The following is a 20,857-nucleotide window of genomic DNA, read 5'->3' as shown; positions in this document are numbered from 1 at the left end:
TGCCGCAGCGAACGTGTTAATGTCATAGTGTTAACACTCAATAATTATTGTGCACTACGTTGCGTGCAAACTAATTGTAACTATGTGATCGTTATCACATTTATTTTATTATCTATACTCTATACTAATATATAAATCTAAAGTGGTTTTTACGGATGTTCCGTTATAATTACTGAACCATGCATCCGATTGACTTCAAACTTGGTATCCATGTAGAAAATACATGTAATTAATGAATAGGCTAATATTTATATGAGTGTTTGCCTCCGTACACCAGTTGCGGGGGCGTTATTGATGAGAATCTTTGCAGGGGTGAGAAATAATAATGTTAATGTGAAATGCCCAGCGAAGTGGTCGGGTACAGCTAGTTTTCCAATAAAATCTAGTTATATTTGCGCTAAAAAAATTGTTTGTCGTCTTCTTTTTTGACTAAATATGACGCTGTATATTGGAAATGCGTTTGACTCAACGGTCGGACGAATCAGATGCAACTTCTCATAATAACAACTGTTTTATGGTTCACTCCTTTTCGACCACTTGTTATTTTAATAAACAGTATGAATGCAAACGCAACTATGCACGATTTCACTATGATTATTTTAACATAGAATAATACGTATTAATTCACCATGAAATGTTTCTTCTTTGCTTACAAATTCAGTCGGGTATCTTATGACCGTGCCGGCTAGTACTATCGTCTTACCTTTACTTAGAAGAAAATCAATGACGGCATTACACGATAATGGTATTTGTTTCTATTAATCAGAAGACACACATTAGCGAATCCAGCTTATACGTGCAACTCTTTCTGTATCGCCGATTCGTGGTAGCATCACTTTTATCGCGACTTGGATTTTAATAGGGTGCCCAATCATGTTGTATTGTCTAAAATTTTCCGGTATTTACTTATGCGTCAGACGATTCGTTTCCCATTCCGAGAAAACATTAATTTTCTTCTTACGAATTGTTTGTGAGCTCGTCAGTGGAGATATTCTAATTCCGCGTAAATTATACTCGATGTGTTATTATACGACTCTTTTCAGAAGTATACCCACATATTTTGACTGTTTTGTTGTGCTCGACCGCTAGGATATTAATGACCTCTCGACGCCTGCAGCAACGAATCGCTGATGGGAATTAAGGTCGTGAGCGGGATGCTCCAACGCTGTGTAACTAGAATAAATGGACAGTAAAGTTGATAGGCAACTTGTTAAAAAGAAATCATATTGTGACGCCGGTAAGAGTAACGCCATCTATCGCCGAATAGTCGAACAAATATTGAAGGATCTAGTAGCACCTAGAACGCTCGAGAAGTACAACGCCATCTATTGTCAAATATTGGAAACACACAATACTAGAGTTTTGTAAAATATTCTTGATGATTCTAGGGATTTCGTCTCAGATATAAAAGCGTTGCAGAGATCGCTCGCAGTCAGTTAGTAATCGGAACTACTCGAAGCCAAACAGCGAACGGATCACCTGAAGCGAAGCGGAAGAAGCGATTTGAGAATTTTAAAGTATTTGTCGAGTGTTTTAAGTGTTGAATACAGTTTGTAGTTGTACTTTGGTGGAATTTTATTTATTGCGATCCCCAGTGCGTAACAATATTTAAAAAAAATCAAACGACTGATTAAGGAGAATTATTTAATCGATTAGTTATCGATTTGTTTAATTTGTGTTAAGGTAAATGGCTGATTAAATATTATGTATAATTTATTACATTCAGATACGTATAAAATAGTTATATTATTATTGAAATCTTTACCTATGAAGTCGCCGTTTTTTTTAATTGCCTTTGTAAGGAGACGAGCATACGGCCACCTGATGGTAAGCGGTTACCGTCGCTCATGGACGTCAGCAGCGCCAGGGGCAGAGCCAAGCTGCTACCTATCTTTGAGTACTCTCCACAAGCCTAGTTTCTTCAAACTAATCAAGGAGTCCTTCTTCAAGAACAAGTCGTAGCGCTCAGGAAAATTTTATTTTCAAACTCAAACATTTGTTTATTGATTAGTGTCTGTTTTAAATACATTTGTATCTTTCTAATTAATATTGTTGTACCAGCTGTTGTATTGTTAAAACTGAGAACCTAGAACAGATATCTGAGGGTACGCGGCGGCATTTAGGTTGTAAAAGTCTATGAGCTCCGGTAACCATTTAACATCAGGTGTGCCGTGAGCTAGTCCATCCACTAAAGCAACAAAAAAATTAACACGATAAAAATTCGAGTAATTAATTAAAAATACAAGTTACGTTGCTGTACCAATGCCACTCAAACAGCTCACAACATTAATGTCATATACAGAAGAATCATTACAAACAAATGCACGACTCGTTATCGGGTTGAACGCTTCCGACAAGGAAATATTTTATCCAAAAATGAACCCCGTAGTCGCCCGAAAACTAAAGTCAACAACGAGGAATTAAAAGCCATAATGGAAGCCGACGATACTCAACCTTATTGGTGGTAGGACCTCTTGTGAGTCCGCACGGGTAGGTACCACCGCCCTGCCTATTTCTGTCGTGAAGCAGTAATGCGTTTCGGTTTGAAGGGTAGGGTAGCCGTTGTAACTATACTGAGACCTTAGAACTTATATCTCAAGGTGGGTGGCGCATTTACGTTGTAGATGTTTATGGGCTCCAGTAACCACTTAACACCAGGTGGGCTGTGAGTTCGTCCACTCATCTAAGGAATAAAAAAAAATAAAAAAAAGTAGAACCTTTCAAGATTTAGTTCAAAACAATATTGGTCCCTATACGTCAAATTGACAAGCTAAAAAAAACTCGATAAGTGGGTGCACGAACCTAACGATCGCCAGCGCCACGAACGCCAAAATTTATTAAACTAGGCACCATTTTTAGTCTTTTGTATGTAGTTGTATAGTGAGCAGTCTAGAGAATAATAGTTCTATGTTTATCTGGTATGTCCCAAAGATGCAATTACCCTGGGTCATATAAAAATATCGTATTAGTAAATCTGGGAACACACTCGACAGGGGCTAGTGAGACATCAATGTGCCGCAACACGATTGAGAACCGCTGGTAGATATAATGTAGGGCTTGTACCCACTATTTGAATCAAATTACATAACTGCTTTTTATCAGTGATATTGTTACGTCGGTAAGAGTAACGCCATCTATCATCAGATAGCAGAAACGAATATCAAAAGAACTAGTAATATCGAGAAGGCTCGAGAAGTGTAGCGCGCTCTATTATCAAATAACGGAAACGACTCGTCCTATCGGGAAAGTTCTCGATAAATCTAGACTTATCTTGAGATGAACAGGTTTGTTTTCTCTTTATATGTGTGTCTATTATCTATATATGTGCATATGTATTTAAACGCATGGACGTCAGTGTATGGTACCAATAACACAGGGAATCATTAATTCCAGACAGACAAGCATACCGCCCATCTGATGGTGAGTGGTTACCGTCGCCCATTGACTTCAGCAATGCCAGGGGCAGAGCCAAGTCACTGCCTGTCGTTTCCATGTATAAGTATATGTGTTTACCATATATTGGTATTATCCTGTTGAAGATCAAGGGAATTCTTTTTTTTTATTCCTTAGATGGGTGGACGAGCTCACAGCCCACCTGGTGTTAAGTGGTTACTGGAGCCCATAGACATCTACAACCTAAATTCGCCACCCAATTTGAGATATAAGTTCTAAGGTCTCAGTATAGCTACAACGGCTGCCTCACCCTTCAAACCGAAACGCTTCAGAATAGTTTCAACGTTCACAGTAGAAGTTATTCTTAGAATCTTTATCTGGCACTTTTCAATAATGTTTTTAGGATGTCAACGTGAAATGTCGTAACGAAATTACAGTGACCTTTACTCGAGGTCACGAAAGGTCAAAGTTGAATATTTTGAGCGGTCGCATTAAAACACTCCGTTTAAAGTTAAGTAATTAATTTACCAAAATAAGTTTATTTCGCCTTTTCTTCTTGGAAGTTTTCATATTGTTTGAGTCTAAAATATATTTATGTGCGATATATAGGCAAGTAAGTTGTAATGAATACGCAAAATTATTATTGATCTTTTTTTATTTTTTTTATTGCTTAGTTGGTTGGACGAGCTCACAGCCCACCTGGTGTTAAGTGGTTATTGGAGCCCATAGACATCTACAACGTAAATGCGCCACCCACCTTGAGATATAAGTTCTAAGATCTCAGTATGGTTACAACGGCTACCCCACCCTGCAAGCCGAAACGCATCACTGCTTCACGGCAGAAATAGGCAGGGTGGTACCTATCCGTGCGGACTCACAAGAGGTCCAACCACCTAAGTAACTCTAAATAATAGACGATAGACGCAAGATTAAGCCGTGAAAGTAGTTTTGTGTCTACGACTCAAGAAAACCGAAGGAAAAACTGTACCCGCACGAGTTGCTTGGAATATACTGTCTATATACTCTATCGTGCTCTATCGATACTCTATCTACACTCTACCGGACTTTTTGGCGGGAACGCGAGGAGTGAATCATGTGTGATTTGTTTTATTTTGTCTATTTAGCGTTTCTTCAGGTTTAAATGTGTAATAATGGTGGTTTATTAACTGTTTAATATCTGTGAAAGTGCACAAACGTGCTAAAATGAAACAAAACCGCTGGACGTAACTTCTCGAAATCCTCCAAAAAGTCCACTAAAAATCTCAGTAAATTACCACCATTTTACTAAGATTATATTTCATCCCATATTATTTCATTTCATCCCAGTTGATTAATGTCTCAAATTAATCATCTTCATTCCATTTCATTTCATTTCATTTCACTCCATATATGTAATCATTTTTCATACATATAAGAATATTAATAAAATAAGACATGACTTAAAGGTCTTAGTTACCAGGTTATAAAATCACTAAAAAAAAACATTCTATCGACACTCTACCGACTCTGTATCGACACTATCGGTATTCTATCGCTACTCTATCTCGTTTCAAGGGAGTAACGGAATTCCTATCGAGGTTTCTAAGGGCCCTCCTGATCAACGTGAACACTAGATAGATCATACAATATTTTTTCCATTAAAACCTGTGTACCGGTCATCGTTCTCGTCGAACCCGTCGCTTGCGACGAAGGGCTCGACGAGTAAATTAACCCTCAGACACAGCCCACTGAGTTTCTCGCCGGATCTTCTCAGTAGGTCGCGTTTCCGATCCGGTGGTAGATTCTGCGAGGTACGGCTCTTACTAGAGTTCGTGTTAGCAATGTCGTCAGGTTTAAGCCCCGTGAGCTCACCTACTAGTTAAGGTTACGCTTAAATAGCCTCTTAAGGCCCTCAGCTTAGGTAGGGAAAAAGAAAAAAAAATTACATATCAACGCTTGAAAGGCAAACGTGACTAAGCGACAATGCGTGAACTTTACAGTAGACTAATTTAAAGTTGAAATACCTGAAGAAGAAAAAATATTTTAACGAATCTAGCTGTAGTAGAATCTAGCTAGTAGCTGTAGGATTGAAATGATTTTAATAGACCTAGAAATGTATTGTTTTTGCGCATCGAATATGGTTATTGCCTATCATTTATATACAACGCGGTTATTGTCGCTTAGTCACGTTTCCCTTTCAAGCGTCGATATTATATTCTAAGCTGTAATTCCAAACCCAAGTTCTAAATTGAAGCCCAGAAATATAAGCAAAACGACGAAAGCGTTCAATTTCCCGGCGCAACATTAAACACCTAACTTTATCCTCTGTAATTGTTCTCTCGACGATTTTAACTTTCGCTAGATTGTCCTAACCAGGAAGCTAATTAGAGACCAAGCCATAAATTCTGTACTTTATTCGATTTTGTGTAAATTAAACTCGTCTTTTAGTTTTTATACGGTCCTTAGTTTTACTGTAAGCAGTTATTACAGTAAGTAGATTTGACAATACTATTCTTGTCTCAAAGTTCACAAACCTGACTTAAGCTTAGCTTAGTGATATAATATTTAATGTAAACCTAAAATGAGTCGTCTATTATCAAAGGTGGCAATCTGTGCATTTGGACAAAATTTTTTTATTGATATGTCAATTCAGATTGATTTGAATATAATCGTCTCCTTCAAAGAATACGGTTCAAAACCTGCATTAAATAAAGGTTAATAGTTAACCTGTTATTTATCTAAGATGTCGTTCCGAAGAGTTTTGTGACTGCCAATGGAATACAAAGTCAATAATTCGTTTTTCTGATTTACCAATCATTGTCCAAAAGTCAGATTGCCGGCTTTGATAATAGACGACTCAAATGTACTCACGACTTTGAACGTTGCATGAAAACGTCACACTGACACGAATACCCTCTTTTTTTAAGTATGGCAACTTGACACATGGCACATGGCTTCCTGCGATGCCATTGTTTGCCAGTACCAAGTTTATAAGAATCTTTAGTTGAAAATGCATATAAACGCTCTTGCCAGGGCAGATGTTAGCAGTCTCTAAGGTTGAGCCTCGTGAGCACCTAGTGAAGTCAGAATAGTCTTCGAAGCTACTGTCAGTATGTAAGCAATGGACACGTTAATGAGATATGATATGAGAAATAAACTGAAGTTGATTAATTTAAGACTTTAATCAATCGGAATGAAATTAAATAAAATGGGATGAAATAAAGTCTGAAACAAGTGGTGGTTATTTACTAAGAGTTCAGTGGGCTTTCTGGAGACACTGGAGAAGCCATGTCTAGCGGTTTAATTTCAAATTTCCCACATCTGTGTACTTTACATCTGCTAAACGGTTAATAAGCCACCATTATTGTACGTCTATCGAGAAACTAGGGTAGGATGAACGGTAAAAGACCTCGTGGAAGAGGCTTCGTGCGCTGGACTGATCAAGTGAAAACCTTACCAAAACCTTATTTAACAAGTGTGTGTGTCAAGACTCAGTTCGCGTATTGTGGAGAATAGCTGTCAAGGATATAATAGACACGGATTCCATATGACTACTACTGCTCTGCCAAGAGTTACCAACTATGATGATCATTATACGTCTAAGCATGAACTAACAATTCACGCAATTACGCTCCTTGCGTTGCCGCCAAAAAGTCCAATATGAAAATGAATCCATTAGAGACTTGGTACATACATGTATGATAGAATGATTAATATACTAACGGACAGTTATAAATAGTTTTGTCGCTCTCCTCTGACCCGATATTGGGATACCAAGTAAATTATTGCATCCATTTACTTAATTGATATAGGCTATTATATTATTGACATTTAGAGAATGTTTTTTTTTTCTATATAAGCTATAAACAAACCGATCCTGAAGAAAGATAAGTATTTAGCTGGCTTAGAATAGCATTATCCATCTCTTTTCGTGGGTAGGTACTCTAGAAAGCGGACCAGGGGTTTCAAGGGTGAATGGACAGCAGCGTTGTATGACTACTGTACTGTACTGGAACCTCTGGGTCTGCGGAGAGACTTCGGTTCCCTCTGTATTTTGTACCGTATGTTCCATGGGGAGTGCTCTGAGGAATTGTTCGAGATGATACCGGCATCTCGTTTTTACCATCGCACCGCCCGCCACCGGAGTAGAGTTCATCCATACTACCTGGAGCCACTGCGGTCATCCACAGTGCGTTTTCAGAGATCTTTTTTGCCACGCATCATCCGGCTATGGAATGAGCTCCCCTCCATGGTGTTTCCCGAGCGTTATGACATGTCCTTCTTCAAACGAGGCTTGTGGAGAGTATTAAGCGGTAGGCAGCGGCTTGGCTCTGCCCCTGGCATTGCTGAAGTCCATGGGCGACGGTAACCACTCACCATCAGGTGGGCCGTATGCTAGTCTGCTTACAAGGGCAATAAAAAAAAAAGTTTACTGCTATCGCCAACAGGTATTTACTACTATAGGTATAATACGTGATTTGTACTCCCGGGCTGGTAGATACCGCCTGTCTGCCACCTTTGGGACACAGCTTTGATGCATTCCCGTTTGGAAGGTGGGACAGTTTTAAAACAATACATTTGAGACTTCGACCTCAAGTCTCAAAGCGGTTGTGAGATTAAGACTGTGATGTCCATGGGCTCTCGTAAGACCGTAACGCCTGGTGGGCCTTGAGATTATTCGCCCATAATAAGTACCTAGCTCATTCAAAGTTTGATACGTTCAAACATATCTATTTCTATTTCTAACACTTCTTGGTATTTCAGAGTTTTCATTAGAAGGTTAGGGTATTTTTTATAATAAAATAAAATACAATTAATATATTACTTTATATCTTGTGCTATCGATAGTTCGGTACGAAATTGCTGGGCTATTGGTTTAATATGAAAAGAATACGTCGATTATTATTCAAAATATTTCGACTTTTCTCAAATTATCAAAAATATGCATAACATAATGCGTATATTTTATGTCAAAGTAACATAGATTTTCGAGTGAACAAAAAAAAACACATACAATATTCAACAAGTTTCATTTTTATCTCAGATTTACTTATTTTTGTATTGAACATGAATACGAGTTTTTTTCTACGAATTATTGATGAATTATTCATATCAGTTTATTCGCGTAAGTGATTTTCATACGTGAATGTTGAAATACTTTAATATTTATAGTATCATATAATGTAAATATCTTAAATCTTATATTTTTGTCAAAAACAATTGCCTTCGTTTCTTTTATTAAAATGTTAATGTGACAAATTGAGTAGTTTATTTGTAATGGTCAATAAAAGTCCTTTAGATATCATCCGATCAGATAGTAGTCTTTTTTTTATTGCTTTTTATTGCCACCTGATGTTAAGTGGTTACTGGAGCCCATAGACATCTACAACGTAAATGCGCCACCCACCTTGAGTTATAAGTTCTAAGGTTTCAGTATAGTTACAACGGCTGCCCCGCCCTTCTAACCGAAACGCACTACTGCTTCAAGGCAGAAATAGGCGGGGTGGTGGTACCTACCCGTACGGAGTCACAAGAGGTCCCACCACCAGTAATTACGCTAATTATTATTTTGCGGGTTTGATTTTTATTACACGATGTTATTCCTTCACCGTAGAAGTCAATCGTGAACATTTGTTAAGTATGTATTTCATTAGGAAAATTGGTACCCGCCTGCGTGATTCGAACACTGTTGCATCGCTAGATACGAATGCACCGGACGTCTTATTCTTTAAGCCTCGACGACTCACAAACTCTCAAAATATTAGTAGCCTGTACTGCTACACTCCTTTTTTTTTTTTATCCGGGATGTCTGATTAGGCCATGCGTCATTGACTACTGTCGTAGTGCAAGCACGCATTCCGATCAAAATTCCCTAATGGCCATTATTCCATTCCAACTGAAACTTCCTCTCAAGATTCCAAAGATTGATAAAACTATTTTTACGGCTTACAAAAAAAAAAAAAACAATAGATAGGCAGCGGCTTAGCTTTACCCCTGGCATTCCTGTCGTCCATGAGCGACGGTGACCACTCACCATCATCAAGTGGATCGAATATTTATGTTGCTTAACATTAATAATAATTTATTAAACATTAACATTAATAAAACAATTATTTACGAAGTTTCAAATACTTCTATACTTTCGAATACTTCTAAAGTCGTCGTGGCCTAAAGGATAAGACGTTCGGTGTTTTCGTATGTAGGGATGCGCCGGTGTTCGAATCCCGCAGGCGGGTACCAATTTTTCTAATGAAATACGTACTTAACAAATGTTCACGATTGACTTCCACGGTGAAGGAATAACATCGTGAGATAAAATTCAAACCCGCAAAATTATAGTTTGTGTAATTACTGGGGGTAGGACGTCTTGTTAGTCCGCACACCCGTGCGGTGGTACCTACCCAGGTACCACCACCCTGCCTATTTCTGCTGTGAAGCAGTAATGCGTTTCGGTTTGAAGGACGGGGCAGCCGTTGTTAAAAGTGAGACCTTACAACTCATGTCTCAAGTTGGGTGGCGGCAATTACGTTGTATATGTCTAAATTTTTTTGGTTTTCTCATCAATATTGATTGTGTGAAGTTAGAATTTCATTAGATTTAAATAAGCGAGCCTATTTAAAAAATCCACAAAAATAGCTAATTGATCGATGTTCAATATTTATTTGTTGCGAATCTAAGTTTTTACTATGAATGTGGCAGCTGTGCCAACATATTATTATACTGCTCAATGTTAATTCTTCTTCGAACCGTCATTTCTAAGAAGGCAATTCTATATATACACCACACAATAATTCTTAAATCAAACTTGTTAGTTTGGAGAATTTCGTATGTTACATTCCTTCGATGTTTTACCATAATCATAACCATTACATCACTCGATGATGTCACACTCTATTAAAAGCATCAATATTTAAACAAATCATAAAGAGTAAAATCATAAATAAACCTTTGTCCGTTATCTGTTTGTTTACAAACGCTCATCTTCATAATGATAATAATACAATATTCTAACGAAAAACTACTGTTACATACAATGAGAATATCATCAAGTCAATTAAATATGCATTATTAAAGATGACCGGGAGTCATGTTCAGAGCTTAATAAAATTTCAATAGGACCGCATGAAAAGCGCTAGCTTTTGCATAACATAAGATTTATCATCAAAATCGACCCAGCTAAAAATGTTCACAAACACATCATAAAAAATTGTCGAATTGAGAACTAATCTTTTTTTTTGACGGTTAAAATCATTTTTATGTCAGCAATTTGCTAAATTACCGGCTGGATTGTACTCGAGTGGTAACCACGTAACGGAAGATGTAGCGTGGATAAGTCTCTCAAAAGGTGGACGGACGCCCTATTCAAAGTCGAAGGTGTGGGTCTGGATGCAACCAGCGCAAGCCGGATCGTTATGGCAAGATATGGGGAGGCCTATGTCCAGCAGATGTTTATGGGTTAAGACGGCCTATGTCCAGCAGTGGACGGCTGTGGGCTAAAAGATAGATAGATATATTAAATCGAATAATCAACCAATTTAAAAGATTTTATTAATCAGAAGCTTTTAAAAGTATACTTAAAAGCGCGCCTGTCTCAATGCTGACATTGTTTACCATTGTAATTTAAATTTTACAAATAAGACTATTGAGATCGAATTCAATTTGTTTTAAAATACTTTGATATTTTGTTTTAATTGTAAACTAACTACTATACACGTCGACGGTTGAATTGCAAAACCTAATTACCAAATGGACAGGAGACAGTTAATTTGGTTTTATTAACACGATATCGGAATATGGCGGCTTAATAAAAAAACCCAAATGAAATCAACATGAATCCTTTTGATGTTTTAAAACAGTTTCCGTTTCATCGGAATGAATAAAGAAAGAATAATATTACGTCATAATTCAATTGAAGAGCTGTATAATGCAGAGGTTTGTTTGGCTTTGCAGACTGAAAATCTTGTTATCTGCGATGCAATATTATAGTGGATTCAGTGAAGCACTACTTTGGCCTAGGACATGTTAGCTAATTATTTCGGGTTGACGAAGATGAACTCGTCCAATAATTGAGGTGAAGCCAGTTTTTTTTTTCTCCCTACCTATGCTGATAACTTTGAGAGGCTATTTCGGCTTCTCCTTGACGCGTAGGTGAGCTCACGGGGCTCAAACGAAGAGTGTTGCTAACACTGGCCCTAGCAAGAGCATTGCTTCGCAGAATCTATCACCAGATCGGAAACACGACCCGCTGAGAAGATTCGACCAGAAATTCAGTAGGCTGTGTCTTTGGGTTAATTTACTCGTCGAGCCCTACGTCGCAAGCGACGGGTTCGGCGAGGACGGTGACTGGTGCTTGAGGTACCTAAAAGCCCCGGTTAATGGGTCAATGGAGCCAGAATAGCCCCTCAAAGCTACTGGCAATAAGAAGGCAAAAAAATATAAAATTCGACTTAATGATTCATTGGAGAATTTACATTACAAGAGAGAATTCGTATTACGCTATTAGCTAGTTTAACCATCAGAGTCGAAAAATGAATATTCCTTTTAAAACATATTAACTTTATCGATTTCCTGTGACTAATGGTAGCATTTTAAACGTTCGTAACGAGTCAATACTTCAACGTGTGCACTTACTTTTGCCAGTCTGTACCTTCGGGCGAAGACGGTCCATAAATCTTACAATAAAAATATAGTACCTACGTGATTCTTTTAAAACATAAAAACTTTAATGTCCCTTCGGGGTTTCGATGTTTTTATTCATTAAATTTCTTAAAGGATCATAACAATATCGAGGGATGAGAGGCTATATGGTTCAAGCAACCTTTTTGTTACTTTTTACTTTACAGAAGAGCCATTAAAAGTTTAAAATTTATTATTATTAAAAAATATCACAACAAAAAACTTCTTCAGCTATTTGATGAAGTCAGCTTCATTGAAGCATTGAAGTTCAAATAATAACCTCGAATTGTTGATGCTAATCTATATACTAATACGTGAGGCAAAAACTTTGTACCCCTTTTTACAACAATTGCGCGGACGGAGGGGTATGAAATATCCTACACTTGTAGAAAATATAGAGAAGGAGTGCACAATGCTAATTTTTTTTTAAATAATGCATATAACATACATTAAATTAATAAAGAAAACATTACACACACTACATACCATGTATTTGACACCCACACATATGTATATATACTCTTTGTTAATTGTCAAACTTTAGTTAATGCTTAAAGTCTGTGGTTAAATTGAAAATAGGTTAATATTGTTTATCTTTAATATTATTTGTCTATAGAGTAGTCTTGGCAAAATCTGTCATTATAGAAGTATAGTCTTGTAACAATATAACCATAATAATGTTCAAATAACTGAAGTATGATATCTATGGTTCAAACTTATAATTTCAATCAATTATAGTCGAATTTCGACTACTGCGGGACCACTAGTACCAAATAAAACGCACTATTATTTACAAAGATAACTGCCGCGAAATGTAGCTTAAATCTTACCCCTCGTTGTAGTTGTGATCGGTTTTTTAATTGTATATAAATCTTCATCGTCATCTTTAAAGACAAATAACACGTAAAGCTATCGCCTCAGTAATATACGTATGTATATTTCCTGTGCGAATACCTAAGGAGAGAAATCACAATCCGATACCTAATTCATGGCTCCAGCTTTGGATACCGGCAATTAGTCTTCATTGAGGGCCGGATATCGCCGCCCTGCATTCTTAATGTGATCCTGGGCTCTGGGGATTTCAAGGAATCGGAAGGATATGATAAAAGGCTCATTTTCTGAATCAAAATGTGCTAAGACTTTCTTAATACAGGGCTTAAAAATATGCGTTTAGAAACATCGAACAATTTCATTTTAATAATACGATTTTTTTACGATAGTTAGGTTATATTAGTACCAGGTAGAGATAAAAACTTACGATATGTGTGTAGAATATAATCATTAAAAAAAATCACAAATAAGCGCTGCAATAATTTCAATTACATGTCGTTTTTTTTCCAAGAAATTGCAAAAAGCCAACACCACGTGGTGTTCCCAGGCGGTCACCCATCCAAGTACTGACCACGCCCGACGTTGCTTGACTTCGGTGATCGGACGAGAACCGGTGTTTTCAACGTGGTATGGACGTTGACGAAACGCGATCAAGAATTTAGCATCCAATGGTACTACAATAATATAATTAATATTCATAGCAAATAAACAAATTATGAACTTAAGCATTTTTTTGTTTACAAGAAACTGACAGTGTACCTACTAAAGACCGCCGGAGACACATTTTTCTCTCATTGTCCACGTTTCTCGTAATAGTGATAGCATTCTAAGAAATTCTGAAATTATTAAGTTAATAAAAAAATGGCGGGCCCGTTTTATGACCTTCAGAGCGAACTATCATAACGTGGCTGTCAAAGCAAAATCTACTATGTGTAAAAACTCTATTTTGAATTAACGAGTAAAAACATTATCGTATAAAATTTTATATGAAGGGGAATTTTTAGAACTAATCAAATGAAAGCTATAGACACATAACAGTTTTTTTTTTTAAACGGTAGATATAGGGCTGTGAAATATACGAAAAGGTCAAAAAGTAAAAATCTCTTTACATAGCAGATTTTGGTTTGACAACGACGATAAGCATTTTCCCTCGTCACTCTCTATCGTCTTATCCGATTCAGAAAGCGAATATAGAAGAGAGAGGTCATGAGAAAGAGAGAGAGATCTCATGGTACCGTCTGAGGAAGAATCATCGGAGCTGCTTTGGTCGGCATACCGCGCGTCCGTACTCTCTGGCATGAGTGATTAGCACTGATGACGCTTATGGGCTATTTCTATCTAGTAATTTAAGTTCAGTGATATAGTAGCTAATAGAATAGAAGATTCGTCCTCTCGATGCCCATTGCTAGTATCTCGTCATGATTACATATATCATTCCCGATCAAAATTTTTGATCAACCCATACTGTGGGCTTCGAAGGTCAAATACCTAGACTTCACTCTCGACTGAGGGATGACATTCAGTCCCCCCACGGCCCCACGTTTCGGTTTGAAGGGTGGGGTAGTGAGTGTACGATAAAAAAAAAAAACAGAATCAACGTCTTAGTTTTGTCTCTCACTCAAGTCTCAACATGGGTGGCGGTATTAACGTTGTTGATGTCCGTGGTCTCTGGTGATCCTTGACACCAGGTGGGCAGTTAACTCACTTACTCATATTAGCAATAAAAAATGTCTCAAAGTGGTTTATATCTCAAGTATATAAATAAACAAAAACAATCCATTACGATTTGAAAATTCTAACCCTAATGCCTCTAATGCCTATTTATTAATAACATTAGTACCGAACAATTACGTCACCAACTAACACGCTTAAAGCTCGGACCTTTTGAACTTAATCGGCTCAGGGCAAGTTTATGTGGAGCCTACCCATTATGCGAGACTTCCATTATATTGTGTCCATTGTCGGAACACCCGAGACTCTTGCTAATGGAAGACGCCCGTAAAGAGGAGACCGGTACGGGCACTCCGCGCACAGCCAACTTTCAAAGGATTCTAACTGTGTATTGTTTTAAGTTTAAGCTAGTCACAGATGTAATTAAGATACACTAATCATTAAGGAGGCGATACTGTAATTTTCCTTTTTTTACTCGACTTTATTTTGTTTATTTATTTATTCATGTTATTACTAGCTGAGCCGGCAGACTTCGTAGTGCCTCAATCGATAAATAAAAGACCTAAACTTTCTTTAATTCCGAGAATTTTCATATTTATCTACCTTTTAAACCTTCTCTGGACCTCGACAAATATTTCAAGACCAAAATTAGCCAAATCGGTCCAGTCGTTCTCGAGTTTTAGCGAGACTAACGAACAGCAATTCATTTTTATATATATAGATTATTTGTGATCATAGGTTAACAAATATGGTGCTTAATATTAATGTATCACTATGTCCTGCTAGTAAAGCGAACAAGTATTAAGTTTAAGTATATATAATCTACATAAAAACATTAAACTTAAATTATAATTATTTAACTCTATTCTACTTTGTGATTGTGGTGATTCTATACATATAAATGAAATTGGAGTGTCTGTTTGTAATATTGAGATAATCGCTTGTTACTACATGCATATTTTATGAATATATACTACGGTACATACCAAAATAACATTTTTTTCAATTTTTGTTTGTCTGTCTATCTGTTTGTCGCGGCTAATATCTGGAACGGCTGGACCGATTTCGCCGAGACTTTCACTGATAGGTAGCTGAGCTGTGTGAGTTTTATAGTCGTTTCGACTAAGTCTACAATGTTCCAGAACATTCAAGAATGTTCCAGTGGTTTCGATAGGGCACTGAAGCTCCTGAACAGGGAGCTCCTGGTGGAGGCCTCTATGGTGGCGGCGTAGGCGCCCACGCGCCCACAACCTGTCGATGTGGAAACCGAGGCCGAATGGTTCCGGGGCGTGATGCACCGCATATGTGATGCCTCGATGCCCCGGGTCGGCCCTCGGCATTCTGGACGGCGACAGTCGCCATGGGCAGGTCGCCCGAAATTGCAAGACTGCGTGCGGTCTCCATTCGGGCGAGCCGCCAGTGCACTAGACACCGCCGTCGCCGCCGCCTGCGGCGCGACGAGCCTGTCGCGTTCGCGGAGGAGGAAGCTCGGCTGCACCGCGAATATCGCGCTGCGAAGGACGCCCTGCGGCTGGCCATCAGGCGGGCCAAGGAGCAGAACATGGAGAGACTCTTGGAGGCGCTCGAAGCGGATCCGTGGGGGAGCCCATACAAATTGGTACGCGGCAAGTTACGCCCGTGGGCCCCCTATATGACTGAGCGCCTCCAGCCTCAGCAGCTGCGGGACATCGTTTCGGCGTTGTTCCCGGAGGAGCGGGAGGGTTTTGTCCCTCCCGCTATGGGTGGGCCGTCTGACACCGTCGACGGCCAAGCTCCTGCTGAGGTGCCCCGTATTACCGAGGCAGAGCTCCGGGTGGCTGTTGTCAAGATGACTACGAAAGACACGGCCCCCGGCCCGGACGGAGTCCACGGCCGGGTATTGGCCTTGGCCCTCGGTGCCCTGGGGGACCGGCTCCTTGAGCTATATAATGGCTGCTTGGAGTCGGGACGGTTTCCGTCGCTCTGGCGGACGGGTAGACTTGTGTTGTTGAGGAAGGAGGGGCGCCCGGTGGATACAGCCGCCGGGTATCGTCCTATCGTACTGCTGGACGAGGCGGGAAAGTTGCTGGAACGTATTCTGGCTGCCCGCATCGTTCGGCACCTGGTCGGGGTGGGGCCTGACCTGTCGGCGGAGCAGTACGGCTTCCGGGAGGGCCGTTCGACCGTGGATGCAATTCTTCGCGTGCGGTCCCTCTCGGACGAGGCCGTTTCTCGGGGTGGGGTGGCGCTGGCGGTGTCTCTTGACATCGCCAACGCATTTAACACTCTGCCCTGGACCGTGATAGGGGGGGCACTGGAGAGGCATGGAGTGCCCCTCTACCTCCGCCGGCTGGTTGGGTCCTATTTGGGGGCCAGGTCGGTCGTATGTACCGGGTACGGTGGGACCCTTCATCGTTTTCCGGTCGTGCGTGGTGTTCCACAGGGGTCGGTTCTCGGCCCCCTCTTGTGGAATATCGGGTACGACTGGGTGCTGAGGGGCGCCCTCCTCCCGGGCCTCCGCGTTATTTGTTACGCGGACGACACGTTGGTCGTGGCCCGGGGGGATGATTATAGGGAGTCTGCTCGTCTCGCCACAGCGGGAGTGGCCCTCGTCGTCGGAAGGATAAGGAGGCTGGGTCTCGACGTGGCGTTCAGTAAATCCGAGGCTCTGTGGTTTCACGGGCCGCGGAGGGCGCCACCTGTTGACATCCACATCGTGGTTAGAGGCGTCCGGATAGGGGTCGGGGTGCAGTTGAAGTACCTCGGCCTCGTGTTGGACAGCCGGTGGGCTTTTCGTGCTCACTTTGCGGAGCTGGTCCCCCGATTGATGGGGACGGCCAGTTCTTTGAGCCGGCTGCTCCCGAATATTGGGGGACCGGATCAGGTTGTGCGCCGCCTCTACGCGGGGGTGATGCCATCGATGGCCCTGTACGGTGCACCTGTATGGGCTGAGCCGCGCAACCGGGCCACTATGGCTCGGTTCCTGCGCCGGCCGCAGCGCACCGTTACCATCAGGGTCATCCGCGGATATCGCACCGTCTCCTTCGAGGCGGCGTGTGTGTTGGCGGGGACGCCGCCATGGGAGCTGGAGGCGGAGTCACTCGCTGCCGACTATCGCTGGCGCAGCGAGCTTCGTGCTCGGGGCGTGGCGCGTCTCCCCGAAAGTGAGCTGCGGGCGCGGAAGGCCCATTCTCGGCGGTCCGTGCTCGAGTCGTGGTCGAGGCGATTGGCCAACCCCACGTGGAGGCTACGGACCGTCGAGGCGGTTTACCCGGTCTTTGATGACTGGGTGAATCGTGGCGAAGGACGTCTCACCTTTCGTCTGGTGCAGGTGCTGACCGGGCACGGATGCTTCGGGAAGTACCTGCGGCGGATAGGGGTTGAGCCGACGACCAAGTGTCACCATTGTGGACACAACCTGGACACGGCGGAGAATACGCTCGCTGTCTGCCCCGCTTGGGAGGTGCAGCGCCGTGTCCTGGTCGCAAAGATAGGACCTGACTTGTCGCTGCCTGGCGTCGTGGCGTCGATGCTTGGCAGCGATGAGTCACGGAAGGCTATGCTCGACTTCTGCGAGTGCACCATCTCGCAGAAGGAGGCGGCGGGGCGAGTGAGGGAAAGCTCTCCTCACTACGCAGAAACCCGCCGCCGCCGAGCAGGGGGTCGGGACCGGGGTCGTATCCGTGACCTGGCCCCCTAAGAGCTAGGGGTCCCACCCGTTTTGTGCGGGGAGAGACCTAGACGTGGGGTGGCGTGCTTTGCACGCTCATCCGCAAAAGGAAGCCGGGTGATGGTAGACCGCATTCCCCCGACCGCTCTGGGGGAAGGTGTAACGCGGCGCCATCAAAGCGGGCTCTCGGCTCGCTGAACGAGGGAACCGGTGGTCGTGTCGCTGGCGGCCACCGGTCCGGCGTCCGTGGGACGGTGGGATGAATGTAATGTGCTTTGCGTCAACCCTGTCCCGTTTCAATAGCCCCGACTGGGCTCCGGCCCGGTCCGAGGTAGGGCGCCGGTTGTGAGCGGCAGGAGTTTTTAGTGAGGTTCAACTCCCACATACCGGATCCGGGGATCCGGCGATTTTCTCCTGTGGAAAAAAAAAAGTGGTTTCGATATCCGATTTTGGTATTTTAAGACAGATGGCATTTTTCATGCCGGCATACCAATATACATTAATCTATGAAAAGTTATTAAATCATTTTGTAGAAATTTTATTGTTTTTATTATCGTGTACGTACTACCAAAAATAATTTTCCAACTAATACGATTGCTCCCCAGTTGACTGCCAGCTAATTTGATTCGTTCAGACGAATCGTGGCAAATAAAATGGATCTAGATACCTTTAATTAAGTGCTGAAAACGCTTTCAATGCGATAAGTTCGTCCCGTGGGAACCTAAGATTGAGATATACAGCTGTTTATTCGAGTTTCCACTTGAATGTTTTCCAGCGTTGTTTTTACGGGTCTGTTTTATTTGTTACGAGCTAAAACCGGCCGTGCTTCGTTGTGATAATCGATAAAAACTTCAAATAAGCCGATTTCTTGTAGCTAATTGGCCCGACTCTATCGTCATCTTCGGCCAACCTATATAACCTAATACTAGAAGAGAACTATATTAGGATAGGTCAGGAAGGTCAAGTACCTGGGAGTCCCCCTGGATGCATCAATGACACCTCGCCCGCACATAAAATCTGTCAGCGTCGGCACGGTATTTCGATAAGGTTATGCGTCCTGATCGCCTTATCGTTGCCGCCGCTGACTATTCCTCGACTCTTGCTCACGCCGGATCCAGTCATCGTCGACGCCCTAGATACATCGTACAGATCCGGACATACATGATACGGATCCATCAGATCCAATAACCTTTGCATTAGACGCCTTCAGCTCTAACACTAGAAGCAGGCTTAAGAACTCTGGTAACCGTACTCGTTGAACTCGACAAACAATTCGACGTGTGAGCGAACCCGTACATCAACCCATCAAAATTAGCCAAATCGGTTCAGCCGTTCTCGAGTTTTAGCGAGACTAACAAACAGCAATTCATTTTTATACTTTATAATATAATTATAATTATAATAATATTATAAAGAGGAAAAATTTGTTGGTTTGTTTGTATTGAATAGGCTCCGAAACTACTGAACCGATTTCCAAAATTATTTTACTGTTTGGAAGCTACACTATTCCCAAGTGACATAGACTATAATCTTTTTTTTTTAAATTAGGGATCCTTACCAAAATTCCAATAATGTAACCCAAGATGTAAAAAAATTACCTACAATATTCTTTACATCACGTGCCCTGCGAAAACTATTGATGATAGAATAAAATAATGTAGAACACATTATTATTTACAAAAAGTGTCGGGACAGCATATGTCTAACTGTTATAGTTATGGCGCAATAAGAGCTCTTTTGTTTAAAAAAAATGAAACAACGTCAAATATCGTTGAAATTTTTGACAAAGACCCCAGCGAAGCCGGAGCGGGCCGCTAGTATATTATATAGATAGATAGATAGATGATAATAGTTCACATTACTATATTAAAAATTCAAGTATCATGAGCACGGGTAGACTCTAATCAATACTCGGAATTCGACTTAAAGGGTCGCCGTTCACATCCGCTGATCTGATCACGGAATATTACATAAAGCCATAGAACATCAAAACAACCTTTGAACAATAGCTTCGTATAAAGTTAACGAAGAGGTAATTAGATGTTAATACGTTAAATGGTGCGACCTCGATTTCAGTTCGAGCCCCCGACCTAAAGCCGTCTAGTTTGATGACAAATCATTAGTGGGAAGTGCAAGGGGACGTGCCACTCATTTTCGGATACGAATAACCATTCTAGATTGTGTTTTGGGAATTTACTTGCGTCTTCTAGATGGCATCTCATTCAATACGAGTTGGAAAACCACTCCAGTTAGCATTATTTAATAGATTTGAAGTCGTCGTGGTCTATAAGACGTCCGGTGCATTCGGATCTAGTGATTCGTATGCAATGGTGTTCGAATCCCGCAGGGGAGTACCTTTTTTTTATGAAATACGTACTCAACAAATGTTCACAATTGACTTCCACGGTGAAGGAATAACATCGTGTAATAAAAATCAAACCCGCAAAATTATAATTTGCATAATTACTGGTGGTAGGACCTCTTGTGAGTCCGCACGGGTAAGTAGGTACCACAACCCTGCCTCTTAAAGACGTAAGTAACATCTAAATAAAATCAGATATTTATCGGTAAACTTAATTGAAGACTACTGACAAAAAGCGAATGTTAAATATCTAACAATAAAACAAGATTGTTACCATAAAGGGCTTAGTCGACAGC

The 20,857-nt window shown here is 41.1% G+C and overlaps 1 non-coding gene across 1 annotated transcript; it reads right to left on the bottom strand.

Moving 5' to 3' along the window:
- Positions 1–13,401: 13,401 nt before the first annotated feature.
- Positions 13,402–13,520, bottom strand: LOC110386113 (5S ribosomal RNA). The gene has a single exon (XR_002431354.2). It is a non-coding gene; the product is annotated as a 5S ribosomal RNA (ribosomal RNA).
- Between the last annotated feature and the right edge of the window lie 7,337 nt (positions 13,521–20,857).

The sequence above is a fragment of the Bombyx mori genome, chromosome 7 (genome assembly GCF_030269925.1).
Source record: "Bombyx mori chromosome 7, ASM3026992v2".
Taxonomy (NCBI): domain Eukaryota; kingdom Metazoa; phylum Arthropoda; class Insecta; order Lepidoptera; family Bombycidae; genus Bombyx; species Bombyx mori.
The sequence above is the reverse complement of the archived record's forward strand: the minus strand, read 5'-3'. Positions and strand labels throughout refer to the sequence as shown.